Source organism: Hyla sarda, chromosome 7 (genome assembly GCF_029499605.1).
Source record: "Hyla sarda isolate aHylSar1 chromosome 7, aHylSar1.hap1, whole genome shotgun sequence".
Classification (NCBI taxonomy): domain Eukaryota; kingdom Metazoa; phylum Chordata; class Amphibia; order Anura; family Hylidae; genus Hyla; species Hyla sarda.
Window position 1 is genome coordinate 35,019,940 of NC_079195.1, and position 21,644 is coordinate 35,041,583.

At 42.0% G+C, this 21,644-nt stretch overlaps 1 long non-coding RNA gene across 1 annotated transcript in view; it reads right to left on the reverse strand.

Moving 5' to 3' along the window:
* Positions 1-4,905: 4,905 nt before the first annotated feature.
* The window catches only part of LOC130282491 (uncharacterized), a 215,443-nt gene continuing 198,704 nt past the window's right edge, over positions 4,906-21,644 (reverse strand). The window contains exon 5 of the long non-coding RNA XR_008846418.1: positions 4,906-4,997. This is a non-coding gene — a long non-coding RNA (uncharacterized LOC130282491). The remainder of the gene's footprint in view (positions 4,998-21,644) is intronic.

The window sequence follows — 21,644 nt, forward strand, 5'->3', positions numbered from 1 at the left end:
GTCAGCAGAGATAACTGTGCTCGTGATGTCATCAGAGAGCATTCCAAAAAGAAAAGAATTTCCTCTGGTAGTATTCAGCAGCTAATAAGTACAGGAAGGATTAAGATTTTTTAATAGAAGTAATTTACAAATATGTTTAACTTTCTGCCACCAGTTGATTTAAAAGAAAAAAACGTTTTTACCGGAGTACCCCTTTAAAGACAGAAAAATTACTTGGTCCCACAATTCCTGAAAATACACGTAATTTATACCAAGGCCCCAAACCTTTGTACTAAAATTGCCCCAACTTCCAACCTTAAAGGGGTACTCCGCTGCTCAGCGTTTGGAACAAAATGTTCCAAACGGTGGAGCCGATGCTGGGAGTTTGTGACGTCATAGCCCCTCCCCCTCATGACATCACGCCCCGCCCCCTCGATGCAAGTCTATGGGAGGGGGCGTGACAGCTGTCACGCCCCCTCCCATAGACTTGCATTGAGGGGGCAGGACGTAAGGGCATGAGGGATGGGGCTATGATGTCACGAGCTCCCGGCGCCGGCTCCAGAGTTTGGAACAGTTTGTTCCAAACGCTGAGCAGCGGAGTACCCCTTCACACTCTATCAGGAACCTACATGGCTGAATAAACCTACATGGCTGAATACAAAAGGTTTTTTATCATGTTTAAACTGCAGGGTAACCAACTTCTCCAAAAAGACAAAACAGGTGGTTTCTACATAAAACAAATTTGGGAGATGGAAGTTACATAATGACTATGTCTAAAAATAAAGCTAGGAAAATCTACAAACTTGAGACACTAGAAGACAAAGTACTAAATGGCGACGTATAATTATTGGGTTTCCCTTTACTTGTGCTGGACTCCCCCACCAGGATCCATCACCCGCCAGGCTGTTCAACCAGAACAACAATGGATCCTGTGGTTGACCCCATCACCACAGGCCGTCACGCCCCCTCCCATAGACTTGCATAGCGGGGGTGGGGCGTGATGTCACAGGGGGCGGAGTCATGACGTCACAATACTCCGGCCCCGTGGTCGTCACATGGCAGATTCTGAGCTGGCAGCGCGGCGTGCAGCTCCCCGAGGTGGGTGCTGAATGCAAGATCGCGCGGGACCCCAGCGGTCAGACATCTTATCGCCCTATCCTTTGGATAGGGCAGTGGTCTCCAACTTGCGGACCTCCAGATGTTTCAAAACTACAACTCCCAGCATGCCCGGACAGCCGTTGGCTGTCCGGGCATGCTGGGAGTTGTAGTTTTGCAACATCTGGAGGTCCGCAGGTTGGAGACCACTGGGATAGGGCATAAGATGTCTTAGGGCCGGAGTACCCCTTTAATGCACTATAATTATTTTATAATAATATAAAAAGTTTATATATGCACTATTTATTTCATATATGCGCTATTTTGCATACTATTTATTTTGTTAATTAATGTTTTTATTTTATGTTATTTATTTTACTTCATTTTATTTACTTTTTTTTACATTTGTTCCCACTTGTTTCCTTCTGGATTTTGGAATGTGTATTTATTACATACATCTAACCACGAGGTCCCCGCCGCAATCTATTGTACACTTATCCGAATATATTTTTATCCTTACTTACATTTCTTTGCTTATTTTAATTTTGTAATAAAGCTACCATGGTCTATACTAGAGATGAGCGAACTTACAGTAAATTCGATTCGTCACGAACTTCTCGGCTCAGCAGTTGATGACTTTTCCTGAGTAAATTAGTTCAGCCTTCAGGTGCTCCGGTGGGCTGGAAAAGGTGGATACAGTCCTAGGAAAGAGTCTCCTAGGACTGTATCCACCTTTTCCAGCCCACCGGAGCACCGGAAAGCTGAACTAAGTTATGCAGTAAAAGTCATCAACTGCCGAGCCGAGAAGTTCACGACGAATCGAATTTACTGTAAGTACGCTCATCTCTATTCGTGACGAATCGAATTTACTGTAAGTTCGCTCATCTCTAGTCTATACCTATACCCTACTCGTCTGTATCCCAGAGCAGTGTTCCCCAACCACGGTGCCTCCAGCTGCTGCAAAACCACAACTCCCAGCCGTTGGCTGTCCAAGCATACTGGGAGTTGTAGTTTTGCAACAGCTGGAGGCACCCTGGTTGGGAAACACTGACAACTTTATATTACTTTAATATTTCTAGAAATACACTGTAACTTTTCCTTCCAAACATTTCACAGTTGTTGATTGCGAATTTTTTTTTTTTTTTTTTTACCAGTGTGAACTTAAGTGCCATGTGCCTATTAGAAGTCTCCTTTGTAGCACTGCGCTGGTTTCCATGGATACTATAGAACCAAATCTAACTTACAGAACACAACCTGCAGGATATTGTTTTTTTACATTATGTTGCGGGTAATGGTAGATGATATGATTTCTTTATATCACATTTTCAGAACCCTTGTAATTAGTTTGACTAATCCAAAAATTGTACATCCGCTAAGACCTAAAGGACTATACAAAGTGCATTTTGCAGCCACGTTCAGTCCATGATTATTTACCATTGTTGGTGACCGGGTTGTTGCAGTTTTATTCCCCGTTTGATATATTTGCATATGAGAGGCATAATCAGGGATTTTCTTCCGCTCTCCTGCAGGTGGCGCAAGCACAACACACAGATGAACAAAGCACCAAAAACGCATAAAATTAACATTTTTTTTAAGAGCTATTGTCTAAGCTGTTTTCATGTCATACAAGACTAGTACAAAAAAATACATGTGTGTTGTTTTTTAAAAAATATATATTTTTATTCCACATTATAAAAAAAAAAAAAAAAAGAAAACAACCTAACAAAACACACACACACACACACACACACATATATATATATATATATATATATATATATATATATATATCACGTTAGAAAGGTAGTGGGAGGCTTCCGAAAAGTAGTTTTTACATGATAGGAATAAACCATTTTTTATTTCATCTGCTTGGTGTGCTGCATTTATCCATTTATTATTGTGTTGGACCTGGTAAACTCAGTCCTATGCATGCGTGCACCTCTCTTCAGTATTTTTATTTTATTTTACATTTTTCTCTTTAGGAAGTGCTGCTTCAATTTGGATCGGATGCTCCAACATACCAATTTCTTACATGAACGGTTGTGATAAAATGTGCCAGCTCACAAACAGTTGGGTGGAGACGTGGGGGCCGGAGTATCGTGATGTCACGACTCCGCCCCCGTGTGATGTCACCCCCCCCCACCCCGCTATGCAAGTCTATGGGAGGGGGCGTGACGGCCGTCACGCCCCCTCCCATAGACTTGCATAGCGGGGGGTGAGGTCACATGGGGGCGGAGTCGTGACATCACGATACTCCGGTCCCGTGATCACCACCCGGCTGATTGTGAGCTGGCACCACGGCGTACAGCTCAAACAGATGGGTGGCGAATACAAGATTGCGGGGGTCCCCAGTGGCGGAACCCCCGCGGTGAGACATCTTATCCCTTATCCTTTGGATAGGGGATAAGATGTCTCAGGGGCGGAGTACCCATTTAATGAAGATTTTTAAGCTGCAGGCCGTTAGTGTCCTGGCCAGTGTGTATGGTACAGAACCCAGAGAGTAGAGATGAGCGAACTTACAGTAAATTCGATTCGTCACGAACTTCTCGGCTCGGCAGTTGATGACTTTTCCTGCATAAATTAGTTCAGCTTTCAGGTGCTCCGGTGGGCTGGAAAAGGTGGATACAGTCATAGGAGACTCTTTCCTAGGAATGTATCCACCTTTTCCAGCCCACCGGAGCACCTGAAGGCTGAACTAATTTACGCAGGATAAGTCATCAACTGCCGAGCCGAGAAGTTCGTGACGAATCAAATTTACTGTAAGTTCGCTCATCTCTACCAGAGAGGAATAAAAGAACGTGACGAAGGGGTGCTACCAGGAGATGATCCAAAAACAAACTCTGTTATGGATAAAGCATCAATATATTTAATTATTGACACATAAAAAAAATAAAAGAACATCTATATCAAGACAGGTTTCGGGAGGTTAAGCTCCCTTTCTCAATTGCAGATGTATAAACACAGTAGAATCCAAGTAAGAAGGGGATGGGGGGGGGATGGGCAGTACAAAACGTGTATCGCAGCCTCAATCCAGCACAGGTAATAGAGAACTTGGTGAACAAAAAGTACACACATGGGGCGCCAGACAGTAGCAGAACCAGCAATTCCACAAATAATATCCAATAGAGGAAAAAAGGATGTCTGCACGCACCATGTTTGAAGCATAAAAACAGACTTTATTGCAGTAATGTCCACAAATAGAACATGTTCACTTGAAACATTTAAACATAAAAATGGATCCAAATGGGTTTTTGACCCCGGGGATGAGGAAAATTGTATCAGTGGATATTTAATCATAAAAGGAGACAATAAACATACATATATAAAAGATATTCTTATCAAATGAATATAAATAAACATGAAATACATTGTATATTTATATAGACTGGAAAATTGTGAAAAGAGACATGGTCGTATAAAAAATAATAATAGTGTGGGTTTAAAAGTAAAGATTACTATGAATGAGGAGCCCTAGCCAATCAGTGGCCTAGCTTGCCTGCTTGCAATGCTCCGGTGGTCACGTGATTAATAGTATGAACGAGAGAAGCGGGAATCCACTAACAATGTAGAATAGGTAACTTTACCCTAGTCCTCTGTCTCCAATCTCTGTACTTTGTGCAGAATGTCAATCTTTCCTTTATATGTTTGCATGTTTTTTGGAGAAAGATGGCTTCTTTCTTGCTATTCTTAACACCAGGCCAGTCTCCGAAAGCCGCCATTCCAGTCACCTACATGCTGCCATTCCTGAGCAAGCTCTGCACTGATATTGAACTGCACTTGTAGCAAAATTCTCTTTAAGAGACAGTCCTGGCACTTGCTGGACTTTCTTGGGCGCTTCCTTGAGTTTCTTGATGATCCGATATATGGTTGATTTAGGGTCAATCACAAAAGCAGCAGTGCCCTTGCCTGTAAAGCCTTTTGTGCTGCAAAGCAATGATGACTGCATGTGTTACCTTGGAGGTAACCATGGTTAACAGAAAAAGACAATGATTTCAAGCAACATTCCCCCTTTTAAAGCAACCAGTCTGCCCTTATATTCATTAACCTCTTAAGGACCCATGACGTATGCGTACGTCATGAGTCCCGGTCCTGCGATATAACGCGGGGTCACACGGTGACCCCGCATCATATCGCAGTGGGCCCGGCGTCATAGTGAAGCCGGGACCCGCCTCTAATAGCGCGCGGCACTGATCACTGTGCCGCGCGCTATTAACCCTTTAGCCGCGTGCTCAAAGCTGAGCCGCGTGGCTAAAAACGAAAGTAAAACTGCCCGGCTAGCTCAGGGAGCTGTTCGGGATCGCCGCGGTATAATCGCAGCATCCCGAACAGCTGTAGCACAGGAGGAGGTCTTCTTACCTTCTCCTGTGCTGTCCGATCGCCGAATGAATGCTTCAAGCCTGAGATCCAGGCATGAGCAATCAATCGCCGAAAACACTGATAGATCCATTCCTATGGAGATGGATCAATCAGTGTAAAAGATCAGTACATGCAATGTTATAGCCCCCCCTATAGGAGCTATAATGTTGCACAAGAAAAGTGTAAAAAAATCATTAACCCTTTCAATTATCCCTTCCCCTAATAAAAGTTTGAATCACCCGGTATTTCCAAAAATAAAAAAAACATTATGTAAATAATAATAAAAATAAACATATATGGTATCGCCGCGTGCGGAAATGTCCGAATTATATTATAAGTCCAAAATAGCGCATTTTTGATCACTTTTTATACCACAAAAAAGGGAATAAAAAGTGATTACAAAGTCTTATCAGAACAAAAATGGTACCGCTAAAAACTTCAGATGACGGCGCAAAAAATGAGTCCTCAAAGCGCCCTGAACACAGAAAAATAAAAAAGTTATAGGGGTCAAAAGATTACCATTTTAAACGTATAATGATTTTTTTCGGAAGTGATACAAATTCCAACCTATACAAGTAGGGTATCATTTTAACCGTATGGACCTACAGAATAAAGATAAGGTATAATTTTTGACAAAAAATGTACTGCGTAAAAACAGAAGCCCCCAAAACTTACAAAATAGTGTTTTTCATCAATTTTGTCGCACATTGATTTTTTTTCCTGTTTCACCGTAGATTTTTGGGTAAAATGACTAATGTCATTACAAAGTAGAATTAGTGACGCAAAAATTAAGCCATTATATATAATTTTAGGTGAAAATTTTTAAGAGTTATGATTTTTTAAAGTTAAGGAGGAAAAATTGAAAATGAAAAAACGGAAAAAGCCCGGGTCCTTAAGGGGTTAAAGGGGTACTCTACTGTTCAGCATTTGGAACTAAATGTTCTGAACAATGTTTTCGCACTGCTGGGATCGGCCACGCAAGTCTATTGGAGGGGAAGTTATGTTTATGAGTTAATGACAAAGACCAAATGTCATTCTCTAGGTCCTTGGGAGGATTTTGCCCTGGGTACAAACGTTTTAAAGGGGTACTCCGGCCCTAATGCATCTTATGCCCTTAGCCGTCAAGCCCCCTCCCATAGACTTGCATTAAGGGGGCGGAGTCGTGACGTCACGATACTCCGGCCCTGTGGTCGTCACGCTGCACACTCGGAGGCTCCAGCGCTGCGAAGAGCTCGCAAAGGTGGGTGCTGAATGACAGATTGTGGGGGTCCCCAGCGATGGGACCCCCGCGATCAGACATCTTATCCCCTATACTTTGGACAGGGGATAAGATGTATTAGGGCCGGAGTACCCCTTTAAGATATACTTTTGTTCCTGTTAAAAACAAACAACAAAATGAACTCTTAGGTTGCCTAGAAGACAAAATGAGTCAGGTGATAGGCCGTGCACGTAGTCTCACTAAAGTCTGATATGGGAAACTACTGCATGACTTGCTTCCTGGGAAACATGCAAATGATTACCCAAATAGAACTGTAAGCAAAAGCTAAAGGAGCGCGAGTTCACTAAACCTGGTTTATAGCCTCACAACCTAATTCCTAAGTTCTAAACTTCCTCTTTTGTGTAGTTCCAGGAAATTTAGGAGTGGCACGCTGCTTAGGCCCTGCTTTCTTCTCCTCCTTGTGTAACTGGCCCGTCCTGTGCAAACACTATTTGAAGTCTGAATTTTATGAGTGAAAATGTTTGGTGCAGTTAATCCCCTAGAACACATCTCTCCCTCTTTTAATGTCGCTTTTCTTTGAAAGACAAGTGCTACAGTTAAGCTTAATTGTAATTGCTCTCCTTGTTCTATCGAGGGCCTATGAAATCAGGGAGTAAAGAGGATTATCACCAGGTTTCATCGCTTCTAATGATTCTTACATACTTATTACCCATCTTATGTTCTCTGATATTCATTCCAATGCATTCTTTGTGTTTCTTCAATCTGGAAAATGCATTTGTTTGTTTTTACATTATTAATTACTGGTAATAATAAAAATGTCAATGCAGTGAGATTGGTGCTCTTAAAGGCACTACAGGGGACCTAAACCTGCACAGAAGCCGGCGATCGACATCTCTAATTTCTTTGCCGCACTTTTACCTGAAGAAGAGTCTCCGGCAGTGCGCAGCTCCCATCCTGTGCCAACTTGCCCTGCAACCTCTGGCTCCTCTGCACCTCCTAGTCCCCCCGGCAGAAGCGCCGGCATATGGGAAGCAGCCCCCTCTTTCTTGCTCCTCTCCATGACCAGTAGGAACAGGGGAGTCTGGTGCGCTCCCGAGCTCAGGGGATGTGCTCCTTATTGATCTGGGAGCTGAGGACTCTACGTTCCAGCCACTGCCTCTCTGCATATTGTGGACGTGATTTCTCCCTACTGGTACAGCTGTGGCTCAGCCCTCCTGCTCTTGCTGGAGCCATTTCAGCCCTCTTCCAGTTCTGCTGGATCCTGTCTCCTCTCTGGGATTGATGGGGAACTGTACTGAAAATATCCTTCCAGTCTGCCATGGATGCAGTGGCTTCCTCCTGCCCCTTGCCAACAAAACCCAGCTACCAATCACTGGAGCACACATGGTGCACCCCCCCCCCCCATTTGGCTCTTTGGACTGTCAGCTTTTCCCCTTTAGGGTCTCTGAAACCCCCCTTCCAGTTGCCCTCCAGTCGACCCTGTGCCTTGCCTAACCCATCATGGAGCTACGCCAGATGCTCCCTCTCCTAACAGGATGCTGTAGAACATCTTGCTGTTAAGGGCACTCCAGGTGCGTTGATTCTCGGGCCTACAGCTGCCACACCTTTTGTCCCTTCTCATTTAGCCTCTTCTTCTGAGTTACAGCCTCTGCATAGTGCACTCCTGTAAACAGCCATCTGGAGCTTTAGGCCCTTCTGGATTTTCTTCCTTCTAAATAGGATCTCTCTTCATTGGCGTCTGATCTCATGGATGCCTGGCGCCAGGATCTTCAACCAGTGAAAGCTGACGTTGAGGTGGTCCATTCACAGGTCCGAGTCCTGGAGACATTTCTCACTTCTATCCAACAGACAGTTTCTGACCTCCAAACTACTGTGGCTCAGCCATACTATGCAACAAAAGAGACTTCACTCGCAATTTGGCAATCTGGAGAATCACAATTGTCAAATGCCACAAACAATATCAGAATCAGGGGTCTCACCAAAGCAACTCACCCAGCGAATCTCATTTAATTTGTTCTGGACATTTTTAACTGTATCTTGTGGAGGTCAGCATTATGTAAATTTGAAATTAGCAGGGTTCACAGAACCCTTACACCTTCGAGTGTGGACCCAAAGCACCCCGAGACATTATCTGTTGCCTGCACTATTACTCAAGGAGTGGATTATGCAGAAGGGTAGGCAGCTACGGAATTTTCAATTTGATAGAGCTAAGGTACAACTTTTTCCGGATCTGTCTCACTATACCCTGCCTCATGGAGCTTCCCTGAAACTGCTCCTGGCTGTCCTCCAAGCCCGAAGCATCTCTTTCCAATGGGGCTTCCCGTTTGCACTTTATCTTCACCATGATGATAAATTAATGGCTCTCCGCCAGCCCTCTGTTCTTCTGATGTTTCTTGAGGCCTTGCATCAGCCTCACATCATGTTCCTGGCTTGGAAAAATCTTCTGAAGGACCCCTTTTAGGCACCGGGCCCAGACAAGCTGCCTCAGGGCTCTACACCAGTCCATCAATTTTCTGTGCGGCCCCAGTGCTCTTGAGGATGTCCCACAGCTCCTCAGGCTCTGGAAGAGGCTACCAGCGGTCTCCATGACTTGACCTGGACATGCAGTGACTTGAAACTTGTAGGTTACTATGCAGCCTACTGTTAGGTGTTGCTTTCTCTTTCCTCCCTGTCTTCCGGTATTTTGAGGGGTTTATTTCCTTGCTCTCTTCCAAATGGATGTTCTGTTCTGCTCTTTGTTCGGGATGGCATCACTAAAAGACGCATCCTAAATGTTTAGGGGTTTAAAGTCCCAGAGAAGAGAGAAAAGATTTTGTATTCTTTTTACAAGTTAAAGTGTTACATAGTGTGCATAAAAGAAACCCATTTTCTGCAGGGCCAGATTTCTGCTTTCCGAAACAGATATCCCTTGTGGTTCCATAGTTGCCATCCCTCCCAGAAGGTCAAAGATGTGTCGATCTTCTTCCATAAATCCCTCCCAATTCAGGTTCTTGATACTAAAACTGATAACGATGCTCGGTATGTATATGTCTGGTCTTCCATTCAGGGTCGAGAGTATACGATTGCATAAATCTAAGGACCTATCCATGGTCATCAGACCTTTCTGACAAGGACTCTGGAGGGCCTGACTGTTTTTTGCAAGGAACTTTGTTTCCTTGTGTTGATTTTAATGTGGCTCTTAACCCAAGTCAGGATAGCACCTCTGGCTCCTGTACACTTTATTTTGCAGTGGTCAATAGAATGAGAATCACTTTTTTCCCCAGCTGTGTGATACTTGGAAAATACTCCATACAGCTAATCTTGATTATACCTTCTATTCACATGCGAGGATGGTATACTCAAGACTGGATCTTTATTTCTCATCACCTTCATTCCAATTCCTTCTCTGTCTCTATAGAGGCCATGGTCCATTCAGATCATGCACCAATTGTGTGAAAACTCCTTTTGCCATTTCTCTATTGAAATGAAGAGTTTGTCTGGAGACTCAACGAGTCGTTGCTCTCCGATACCCTGTGTCTGACAGACCTGAAAACTGCTTTGTCCAGGTTTGTACAGGATCATACTATGACTCCACAACGCCTTAGATCCAATGGAAAGTGCTCAAGTGCGTGCTTAGATAAATTCTGATCCAACATGGTGCCGGACGCAAACATGAGGCTGCACATAATTGAGTGATATTCTTGGGCAGATATACAAAAATCGTGATATTCTTGGGCAGATATACAAAAATATTTTCTTACTGAAGAGAGTCATCGGGATATGCTTAGAGTTCGTAAAGAGGTGCAAGTTCTGATAGATAAGAGGTAAACCAAGCATCAACAGATCTGTGCGTCCTCACTATGAAGTGTTTGAGCAACCTTTCTAGTTCGGTTAAGGACTTGAGATTACATGGTATTGTGTTAGGTCATTCTAGATATGTATTGCTTTTTCTTGACATGTTAATCTTGTCTTATTTAAACTCATGCATTCAAGTTTTTTGTCCTTGCTTAAGGGGGAGTATTGTTGATGCTCTTTCCTACATGTTCTATGCCTTCCCCTTGCCAGTTTCATGTTCTGTACCCCTATTCTACTTTGTTTTTTTTTCCAATAAACCTTTAAGGCTGGAACTCCACTGAGGTTTTTTTTTGCAAAAACACCGTCAAAAACGCAAATTTTCCCGCACAGCGTTTTTTCTGTGAAAAAACGCAGCGTCCATATGTTAGCTGCCTGTACTGCATGTACTGCATGAATCACAATAGTAGCTTAGGATATATATGAAAAACAGGAGTAAAAGTGAAATTATATAAAATACAACTTTATATATAGGTAATAATATGAATATATATATATATATAGGTAATAATATGAATAAAAACATGGTTAAAAATCTTTAGGAGTAACTAAATGAGAGTAGACATAACAGTTTCTTAATAAAACTATCTATATGCAAAGATATCAAATGGAATATATAACAATTTGGTGAAATGTAAAACTGATTAGATAAGCACCGATAGATAATTTATCCATTCTGTGCCTAGATTACAGACTTACTAGTAGATAAGTGTTAGTAGAAATTGCTATCCCGTGGATAGGCCATCAATGAATTTTCCCTGAAAAATACCACGAGGTTACCCATAGATATGTAAAAGATGTCCAGCCGACAGCTATCTCTCCCAATCCTTTCATACACATTAAAGTTTACATAGAAAGACAAAAAGGTACCAGCACTCACCAAGAGGAAACAGCAGGCTGACAGCAGGGCGCTCAGAGTGGAGGCGACTGCATACGAGGCCGGAAAAGCGCGATCTGCACGAAACTTTGCCGGCAGTCGCCTCCACTCTGAGCACCCTGCTGTCAGCCTGAAGTCGGATCTGTCCGAGATGCCATAGAAGTCGGTCTGCTGTTTCCTCGCGGTGAGTGCAGGTACCTTTTTGTCTTTCTGTGTATGCTATTGAGTGACTTTGGGTTTCTTGGTTCCCAGCACCTCCGGACCCACAGGCATCAGGACTTCGCATTGCCACAGTGACAGAATGCTAGCCTCCACAGTACATGCTGACATTATTGGTCTTTCTCCACAGCAGTGCCCTCTTGCTTGTGTTAGTTAGTATTGACACATTAAAGTTTGTCTGTGTATGGAGGAAAAATATAAGGATAAACTGCTACTAGGCTCTTTTGGCAGCGGCTTATCTCTCCGAGAAGATTAGGATCAGGCAGTGGAAATTAAGTTAGGTTGGGAGGGAAAGGCCTTCATGCACATTAAGCAGTCACATCAGAGGTTCCATGGAATCCCTTAAAATAGGGGTGCAGCGGCTGATTGAATTAACCATTAACTGACTTGTTGGTTTTATTAAGTAAAAGGTCAATGTGTTCCGCAGGGCGCCCTTCGCTTTTTTCAGTTCCTAGAAGGACCTACGTTTGTGCAATTTTCAAAGCTTATACAAGTTTTGTCTCGGACGGAGAAGCTCAAATACACTAGGAAAATAACCTGAACGTAATCACTAGCTGACTACACTCATGCCATTGAAATGAATGGGGCCCTGCCTGTCTGAGCATGGGTACGTCGGCATGTCATATTGACAGTTTCCTGACGTATACGTGCCTTGAAGCCTTATTAGTTCTCTTAATAGACTGTCTATTACATTAAGAAATGTAATAGACAGTCTCCTTCATATTTCCCAATCAGTCCCACCTCCTTCAGAAAGACTTATTGCCAAAGAGAGTAAAACTAACGTCAAAATGTTCTTTAGCCATAGAAATAGTAAAAAGTTAAAAAATGAAAGCATTGGTCCTTTAAAAAGTGATGAGCGAGAAGTTATAGATGGGAATAGGGAAAAAGCGAGTATATTAAATACATTCTTCTCTACTGTGTGCACAGAGGAAAAAGAAATGGCATGTGGAATGCAGCAGGATAAGATAAACTCCCCAGTACAGGTCACCTGTCTAACCCAGGAAGAAGTACAGTGCCGCCTACAAAAATCTAAATTGACAAATCACCAGGTCCAGATGGCATTCACCCCCGTGTTCTAAAGGAAATTAAGAAATGTAATAGACAGACCCCTATATCTAATATTCAGGGACTCTATAGTTAAGTTATGGATAATAGATATAAAATGAAGATCATTCTTCTAAAATGGTGGTTACATCCTGTATCACGCCCTGTGAGACCACCCTGCTTGGTACAGAAAATATGACGCAATGCTTATGTAAAGTAGTCTGCTAACCAATTAGAATGCTTACACAATGTGCTACGCCCTAATGAAGGATATATATTGTGCGTACACAATACAATAAATCAGAAAGAACCATTTTGACCTAGTCTTGTGTCAGTGTTAGTTTTTACTCTCTGTGCATGTATTATCTAATTTGGCTCAAGACATGAACCTAGAGCAGTCACTTGGAAAGCATCCAAAACAGTGACAGGGTCTCTTCCTCAGGACCGCTGCACAGCATGTGTGCCAATATTCAAATAAGGGGCCAAAAAGTGACCATGGGAATTATAGGCCTGTTAGTTTAACCTGTTGTATGTAAACTGTTTGAGGGTTTTCTAAGAGATGCTATGTTGAAGTATCTGAATGTAAATGAATGTATGACTCCATATCAGCATGGGTTTCTGAGGGATTGATCCTGTAAAATTAACCTGATCAGCTTTAATGAGGAGGTGAGCTCCAGACTGGACCAAGGGGAATTGCTGGATGTTAAAAAGGTTGGTACATAAAGTGAGCATAATTGGGCTGGGGGAGAATGTGTGTAAGTGGGTGAGTAACTGGCTCAGTGATAGGAAACAGAGTGTAGTTATTAATGGTACTTATTCTGAGTGGGTGACTGTTACTAGTGGGGTACCACAGGGGTCAGTTTTGAGTCCTATTCTTTTTAATATATTTATTAATGACCTTGTAGAGGGGTTGAATAGTAAAGTATTAAACTTCACAGTTAATACCAAACTCTGTAAAGTGGTTAACACAATAAAGGACAGTGCACTTTGTATAGTGGATAATACAATAAAGGACAGTGCACTGTGTACAGCAGATAACATAATAGAGGAAAGTGCACTGTGTATAGTGGATAACACAATAGAGGACAGAGAACTGTGCATAGTAGATAACACAATAGAGGACAGTGCACTGTTAAAAACTGATCTGAATAACTTGGAGGCTTGTGCTGGGAAGTGGCAGATGAGGTTCAATGTTGATATATGTAAGGTTATGCACATGGGGAGGAAAAATTCAGGGTGGGATTATGTATTAAATGGTAAAACACTGGGATCGACTGACATGGAAAAGGACTTAGGAGTTTTTATGAACAGTAAATTTAAGTGTAGTAATAAGTCAGGCAGCTGCCAGGGCAAATAAAATCATGGGGTGCATCAAAAGGGCATAGAAACATATTACAAGGAAATAATTATAAAGCTGTAGAAATCACTAGTCAGACCACACATAGTATACTGTGTACAGTACTGGGCACCAGTGTACAAGAAAGATATAGTGGAGCTGGAGAGGGTTCAAAGACGGGCAACCAGAGTAATACTAGGAATGGGAGGACTACAGTACCCAGAAAGATTATCAGAATTAGGGTTATTTAGTTTAGAAAAAAGAAGGCTTAGGGGCAACCTAATAACTATGTATAAATATATCAGGGGACAGTACAGAGATCTCTCCCATGATCTATTTATACCCAGGACAGTATCTATAACAAGGGGGCATCCTCTACGTCTAGAGGAAAGAAGGTTTCTACACTAGCTCAGACAGGAATTATTTACTGTAAAATCAGTGGTGAACCCAATTAAAGAGTTCAAAAGAGGCCTGGACGTGTTTCTGGTTAATAATAACATTACAGGTTATGAATAATAGATTTATAGGGACAGAACATTGATCCAGGGATTTATTCTGACTGCCATATTTGGAGTCGGGAAGGAATTTTTTCCCCTAGTATGGGGTGCTTGGTATCTGCCTCATAAAGGTTTTTTTCCTTCTTCTGGATCAACACAGGAGAGACAAAATAAGGTTATAGGTTGAACTTGATGGACTCTGGTCTTTTTTTTAACCTTAAAGTGTACCCCTCAGATCCAACAAAAATTTTTTTTTTTAAATATATCACTCAGTACCTAATCCTGACCATGTACATCTAATTTTTATGTGTCTAGCACCTTTATTTATTTTTTTATTACACTTTTAATTTAGCTCACTAGTCTGAATTCCTCTCAAAGGGAGGGGGCGTGGCCTCACTGTGCAGGTCTCCGCCCCCTCCCTCAGTATGCTGTCTGCTTACATCTCCCTTAGCATTAGCAAAACTATAACTCCCAGCTTGTCCTCACTGACAGTAGCGGGACACAAGCTGACAGTGGGAGGATTTTTCCACACAGCAGGACTAGTGTGTGTCCAAGCAGGCAGGGGGGCAGTTGTTTGGATTTTTCAGTATGAAATACTGAAAATTTTCTAATGAAAGCAATTACAAAACCTATTGGTTATACATGCTTTACAACATATCAAAAGTTTTTGTATCTGACAGTGCCCATTTAAGAACTATGCAACTATAATTATGCTGGTGAAGGCCGCAGGTGAGCGCATACAGAGCAGAGTGCTCACTTGTGACCTTGATTAGCATAATAATGAAGGGGGCGGGCCGACGGGAGGAATATGGAGAAATCAGAGGAGCTCGGCCAGCCGGCTCCTTGCCTACAATGCGCACTGCGGTGCATAAGGAATAAAACTATTTACACCCATAATGCAGAACTTAACCAATGGATTTCAGTGAGTAAACCCTTTACAGCTCTTCACCTGCACTATAACCCAGTATACTGGGTTTTGTGTGGGTGAATTAGCTGTCAGATTCTATTTAAGTGTTGCATTTTTGCAACACAAAGAGTAAACTGTAAACTGGAAAATCCTTGGCATGCTTTAATTCCCGCATGGTATTGGGGGTTCTAATCAGCAGGGTCCCCCACACCTAGGGTTGTCTGAATATTCAAATAGACATAGTCAAAAGTGTTTATTAAATCTAAAAAAACCCTTAGAAGTGTTATTAAAAAGTGTAACAGTATTAGTAAGAAGTAGCAAATAGATGGCAGTACTGCAATAATTGCTGGCAGCAAGCTGTTATCATACATTCTGTTGCTGCTTATAGTAGCAGCCAGAATCACATGGAACAGGGACACATGTAGACACGATGCCCAACGCCACATTTGGCTCACAAGACTCCCCCCCCCCCCCCTCCCCCCACCTAATATGTGCCATTTAATCAGGGCTGTGGAGTCGGTAGATAAATGTTTCAACTCCAACTCCGGAGTTTTCTGTACTTCCAACTCCAACTCCCCGACTCCCTGACTCCTCTGTATTAATATGTGAATGTATTTTATACATTCCTTGAAGGAAAGAAAGGCAACATACATGTCATTACCACAGGACTACTGGCTGGGAAGCCAACAGTCTACTGTATTGAACAGTTTGTGTGCTGATCTGCTGCTGAAGATAGGGCAGTGGGAGGATCCAGGAAGGGGCATTTATTATAAAACATGATTTCCCTAGTAGAATCCCATAGTCATGTTTAAAGTTTAAAGGGGTACTCCGCCCCTAGACATCTTATCCCCTATCCAAAGGATAGGGGATAAGATGTCAGATTGCCGGGGTTCCGCTGCTGGCAACCCCCGGGATCACCGCTGCGGCACCGCGCTTTCATTAGTACACAGAGTGAGTTCGCTCTGTGTGTGATGACGGGTGATACAGGGGACGGAACAGCGTGACGTCATGGCTCCACCCCTTGTGACATCACAGCCCGCTCCCTTAATGCAAGTCTGTGGCAGGGGGCGTGGCGACACCACGCCCCCTCCCATAGACTTGTATTGAGGGGGCTGGCCGTTACATCACGAGGGGCGGAGCCGTGACGTAATGATGCTCCGGCCCCTGTATCGCCCGTCATTACGCACAGAGTGAACTCGCTCTATGCAGTAATGATGCCGCATCGGCAATCCCCAGCAGCGGGACCCCGGCGATCTGACATCTTATCCCCAATCCTTTGGATAGGGGATAAGATGTCTAGGGGCGGAGTACCCCTTTAAGCTAACAATCGAGTTTACAAGTTTTTATAGCCTTAGCTGAATGGCAGCAGTTTTTCCAATGGTTTACAGCTTCAGTCTTGAACTATTGACCCTCCATTCCCTTCACTTATACAAGTGTCTCTAGTCCTGCAAAAAACATATTTACTTAATCCCTTATCAGTGAGAGGCTAGGTCACCCATGGGTTCCCTGTAACAGCAGAACACAACACTATGGAAAGTATAAGTATTGCCGCAACAGCCGGGACCCGTGGCTAATAGCGTGCTGCACTGATCGCGGTGCTGCGCGCTATTAACCCTTTAGTCTAAAGTGAAAGTAAATCATTGCCAGTTAGCTCAGGGGGCTGTTCGGGATGTCCGCGGCGAAATGGCGGCATCCCGAACAGCTGTGACACAGCAGGAGAGTTCCTTACCTTGTCTCCTGGTGTCCGATCGCCCTATGGGAGCTATAACATTGCAAAAAAAAAAAGTGGGGAAAAAAGTGAATAAAGATCATTTAACCCCTTCCCTAATAAAAGTTTGAATCATTCCCCTTTTCCCATTTAAAAAAAAGTGTAAATAAAAACTAAAAATAAACATATGTGGTATCGCCACGTGCGGAAATGTCCGAATTATAAAAATATATAGTTAATTAAACCACACGGTCAATGGCGTACGCGCAAAAAAATTCCAAAGTCTAAAATTGTGTATTTTTGTTCACTTTTTATATAATGAAAAAATGAATAAAAAGCGATCAATAAGTCCTATCAATGCAAAAATGGTACCTTCAGATCATGGCACAAAAATTGAGCCCTCATACTGCCCCATACACAGAAAAATAAAAAAGTTACAGGGGTCAGAAGATGACAATTTTAAACGTATTAATTTTCCTGCATGTAGTTATGATTTTTTCCAGAAGTACAACAAAATCAAACCTATATAAGTAGGGGATCATTTTAATTGTATGGACCTACAGAATAAAGATAAGGTGTCATTTTTACCGAAAACTGTACTGCGTAGAAACGGAAGCCCCCCAAATTTACAAAATTGTGTTGTTTTTTTTTGTTGTCTCACAATGATTTTTTTTTCTGTTTTGCCGTAGATTTGTGAGTAAAATAACTGACGTCATTACAAAGTAGAATTGGTGGCGCAAAAAATAAGCCATCATATGGATTTATAGGTGCAAAATTGAAAGAGTTATGATTTTTTTAAAGGTAAGGAGGAAAAAACAAAAATGCAAAAAAAGGAAAAACCCCGGGTCCTTAAGAGGTTAATAGAAGTAATTTACACATTTGTTTTAGTTTCTGGCATCAGTTGATTAAAAAAATAAGTTTTCCACCGGAGTACCCCTTTAACATCCTCCTGCACTGCTCCTCAGGGCGCAACGTCACGGGAATCTTTTGTGACTCGTCCCAAATCCCAGCAGCCACTGCTCACTGACTTAAAGTGGCTGCGGTGCTAGCTGCCACTTAAAGGGGTACTCCGGTGAAAACCTTTTTTCTTTTAAATCAACTGGTGGCAGAAAGTTAAACATACATTGTAAATTACTTCTATTAAAAAATCTTAATCCTTCCTGTACTTATTAGCTGCTGAATACTACAGAGGAAATTATTTTCTTTTTGGAATGCTCTCTGATGACATCACGAGCACAGTTCTCTCTGCTGACGTTATTATAATAATAATAACGTTTTATTAAATAATAAATAAAGCGTTATTATTATAATAACGTCAGCAGAGAGCACTGTGCTCGTGATGTCATCAGTGTTCCAAAAAGAAAGGAATTTCCTCTGTAGCATTCAGCAGCTAATAAGTACTGGAAGGATTAAGCTTTTTTAATTGAAGTAATTTACAAATATGTTTAACTATCTGCCACCAGTTAATTTAAAAGAAAAAAGGTTTTCACCGGAGTACTCCTTTAAGATTAGGCAGCACAGGCTATAGCCAGTTTAAGAACAGTCACCAACAGCTGCTGCGAGCAAAACAGGACAAAATCATGAAAAGAGGGGACAGTCCCAAAATAATAGAAAATGGTTAAAAAAATGGGACAAATGGCAAGCCTTTCTAGATGCAACAGTTTTTACTGCACTCCCTATATCTAGGCATACATTAAAGGGGTATTGCGGGCAAAAACATCTTATCCCCTATCGAAAGGAAAGGGGATAAGATGTCTGATCACGGGGGGCCAGCCGCTGGGACCCCCCACGATCTCCCTGCAGCAGCCCTCATTCTATGCATAGCTGCGTCTGAAGTTTCGTAAACCTCCGGGCTTCCGAGACGGGGACGTGACGTCAAGCCACGCCCCCTCCATTCATTTCTATGGGAAGGGGGCGTAACGGCCGCAACGCCCCCTCCCATAGACATGAATGGAGGGGTACTCCGGTGAAAACCTTTTTTCTTTTAAATCAACTGGTGGCAGAAAGTTAAACATATTTGTAAATTACTTCTATTAAAAAATCTTAATCCTTCCTGTACTTATTAGCTGCTGAATACTACAGAGGAAATTCCTTTCTTTTTGGAATGCTCTCTGATGACATCACGAGCACAGTTCTCTCTGCTGACGTTATTATTATAATAATAAGTCTTTATTTATTGTTGTCCTTAGTGGGATTTGAACCCAAGTCCCCAGCACTGCAAGGCAGCAGTGCTAACCACTGAGCCACCATGCTGCCCTTAGCTTACATCTGCTATGCACGGTTGCTAAAATGGACAGAGATGTCAGCAGAGAGCACTGTGCTCGTGATGTCATCAGTGTTCCAAAAAGAAAGGAATTTTCTCTGTAGCATTCAGCAGCTAATAAGTACTGGAAGGATTAAGATTTTTTAATAGAAGTCATTTACAAATATGTTTAACTTTCTGCCACCAGTTGATTTAAAAGAAAAAAGGTTTTCACTGGAGTACCCCTTTAAGTCTTCAGCAGACAACAGGAATGTGCAGTGGTGTCCTAACTGTGGACCTCCAGATGTTGAATCGCTACAACTTTAGGCATGCTGGGAGTTGTAGTTCTACAAGATCCGGAGGTCCACAGTTTGGAGACCACTGCCATACACTAGCACACAGAGAGCCGATGGGCTCATATAACAGACTCCAAGCCAATCCAAGTGCAACCAAATTTTTCTACAGGGGAATACATCTGTAATGTGTCATGTATGAAACTGGAGACAAACTGAGATACAGAATCCTCACAAGGACGTTGTGCGGTTCTGATGCGGTTCGAGCTCTGAGATGTCTATGGCCTTCCTGCACCCAATGAATCAGAGGCATAGAGACTGCGCTATTCTCCTCGCATGATATATACCTGAAATATTCACCACCAACATTATCCAGCAACACTCCAAAAGCCTGTAGCTCCATAGTATGGTAGTGTAGGGACTTCATACGTTGCAGTCAAGCTTCATGCACTTCACACATTTCGGCAAAAATTTATGGAGAAAATGAAAAGAAAAATTGCTCCAAGACATAACTTCATCCTTTGAAGCTGATCTGTCAAAGAGCAGGAGGAGCAGCAAAGAACCAATGGAAATTTTTAGGGTGATGCCATCATTTTGTCATTTATTTATTCTGAAAAAAATCAAATTAGATTTCTTCCACTATTAACTTTTTATTTTATTTTTTTTATTAAATCAACTGGTGGCAGAAAGTTAAACAGATTTGTAAATTACTTCAATTAAAAAATCTTTACCCTTCCAGTACTTTTTAGCAGCTGTATGCTACAGAGGAAATTCCATACTTTTTGAATTTCTTTTTTGCCTTGTCCACAGTGCTCTCTGCTGACACCTGATGCCCGTATCAGGAACTGTCCAGAGCAGGAGAAAATACCCATTGCAAACCTATGCTGCTCTGGACAGTTCCTGACATGGACAGAGTTGTCAGCAGAGAGCACTGTGGACAAGACAAAAAAGAAATTCAAAAAGAAAAGAATTTCCTCTGTAGCATACAGCTGCTAAAAAGTACTGGAAGGGTAAAGATTTTTTAATAGAAGTCATTTACAAATCTGTTTAACTTTCTGGCATCAGTTAATTTAAAAAAAAATGTTTTCCACGGGAGTACCCCTTTAAACTTTGTTTTTGAGTATTTGCTAGGAAGCTGGTAACCATCCTCTAAGGGCTTATTTACACGGCAGAATTTCCACTTTCCGAATTTCGCCTCAAATTAAAGGGGTATTCCAGGAAAAAACTTTTTTTTATATATATCAACTGGCTCCAGAAAGTTAAACAGATTTGTAAATTACTTGTATTAAAAAATCTTAATCCTTTCAGTACTTATGAGCTTCTGAAGTTAAGGTTGTTCTTTTCTGTCTAAGTGCTCTCTGATGACACCTGTCTCGGGAAACGCCCAGTTTAGAAGAGGTTTGCTATGGGGATTTGCTTCTAAACTGGGCGGTTCCCGAGACACGTGTCATCAGAGATTACTTAGACAGAAAAGAACAACCTTAACTTCAGAAGCTCATAAGTACTGAAAGGATTAAGATTTTTTAATACAAGTAATTTACAAATCTGTTTAACTTTCTGGAGCCAGTTGATATATATATATATATATATATATATATATATATATATATAAAAAGTTTTTTCCTGGAATACCCCTTTAAATCCCATAGACTTCTATGGGACTCCGCACTCCCATTCACCCTTCTGGATTTCCGCTAGCGGCATTCCGCAAGCGGAAATTCAGAAGTGTGAATGGGAGTGCGGAATCCCATAGAAGTCTATGGGATTTAATTTGAGGCGGAATTGCGCAAGAAGAAATTCCTCCATGTGAATAGACCCTAAGTGTAGGTGTTCCATACTTTTTGCTAGGGGTAGTAACACAGGTAATTTACCGCAGTGTGTTAAGTACAATATTCGTGCTACAACAGGAAACTTAAAGTCTAAATATTTTAAGAGTCAAATTTTTTAGCAAAATGTTATGGGCTATTTCCAAATTCTTGCCAAACAAGTTTTATTTAAAGAATGTGACAGCATTAAACACTACCGGCTGATTCTAACTCAG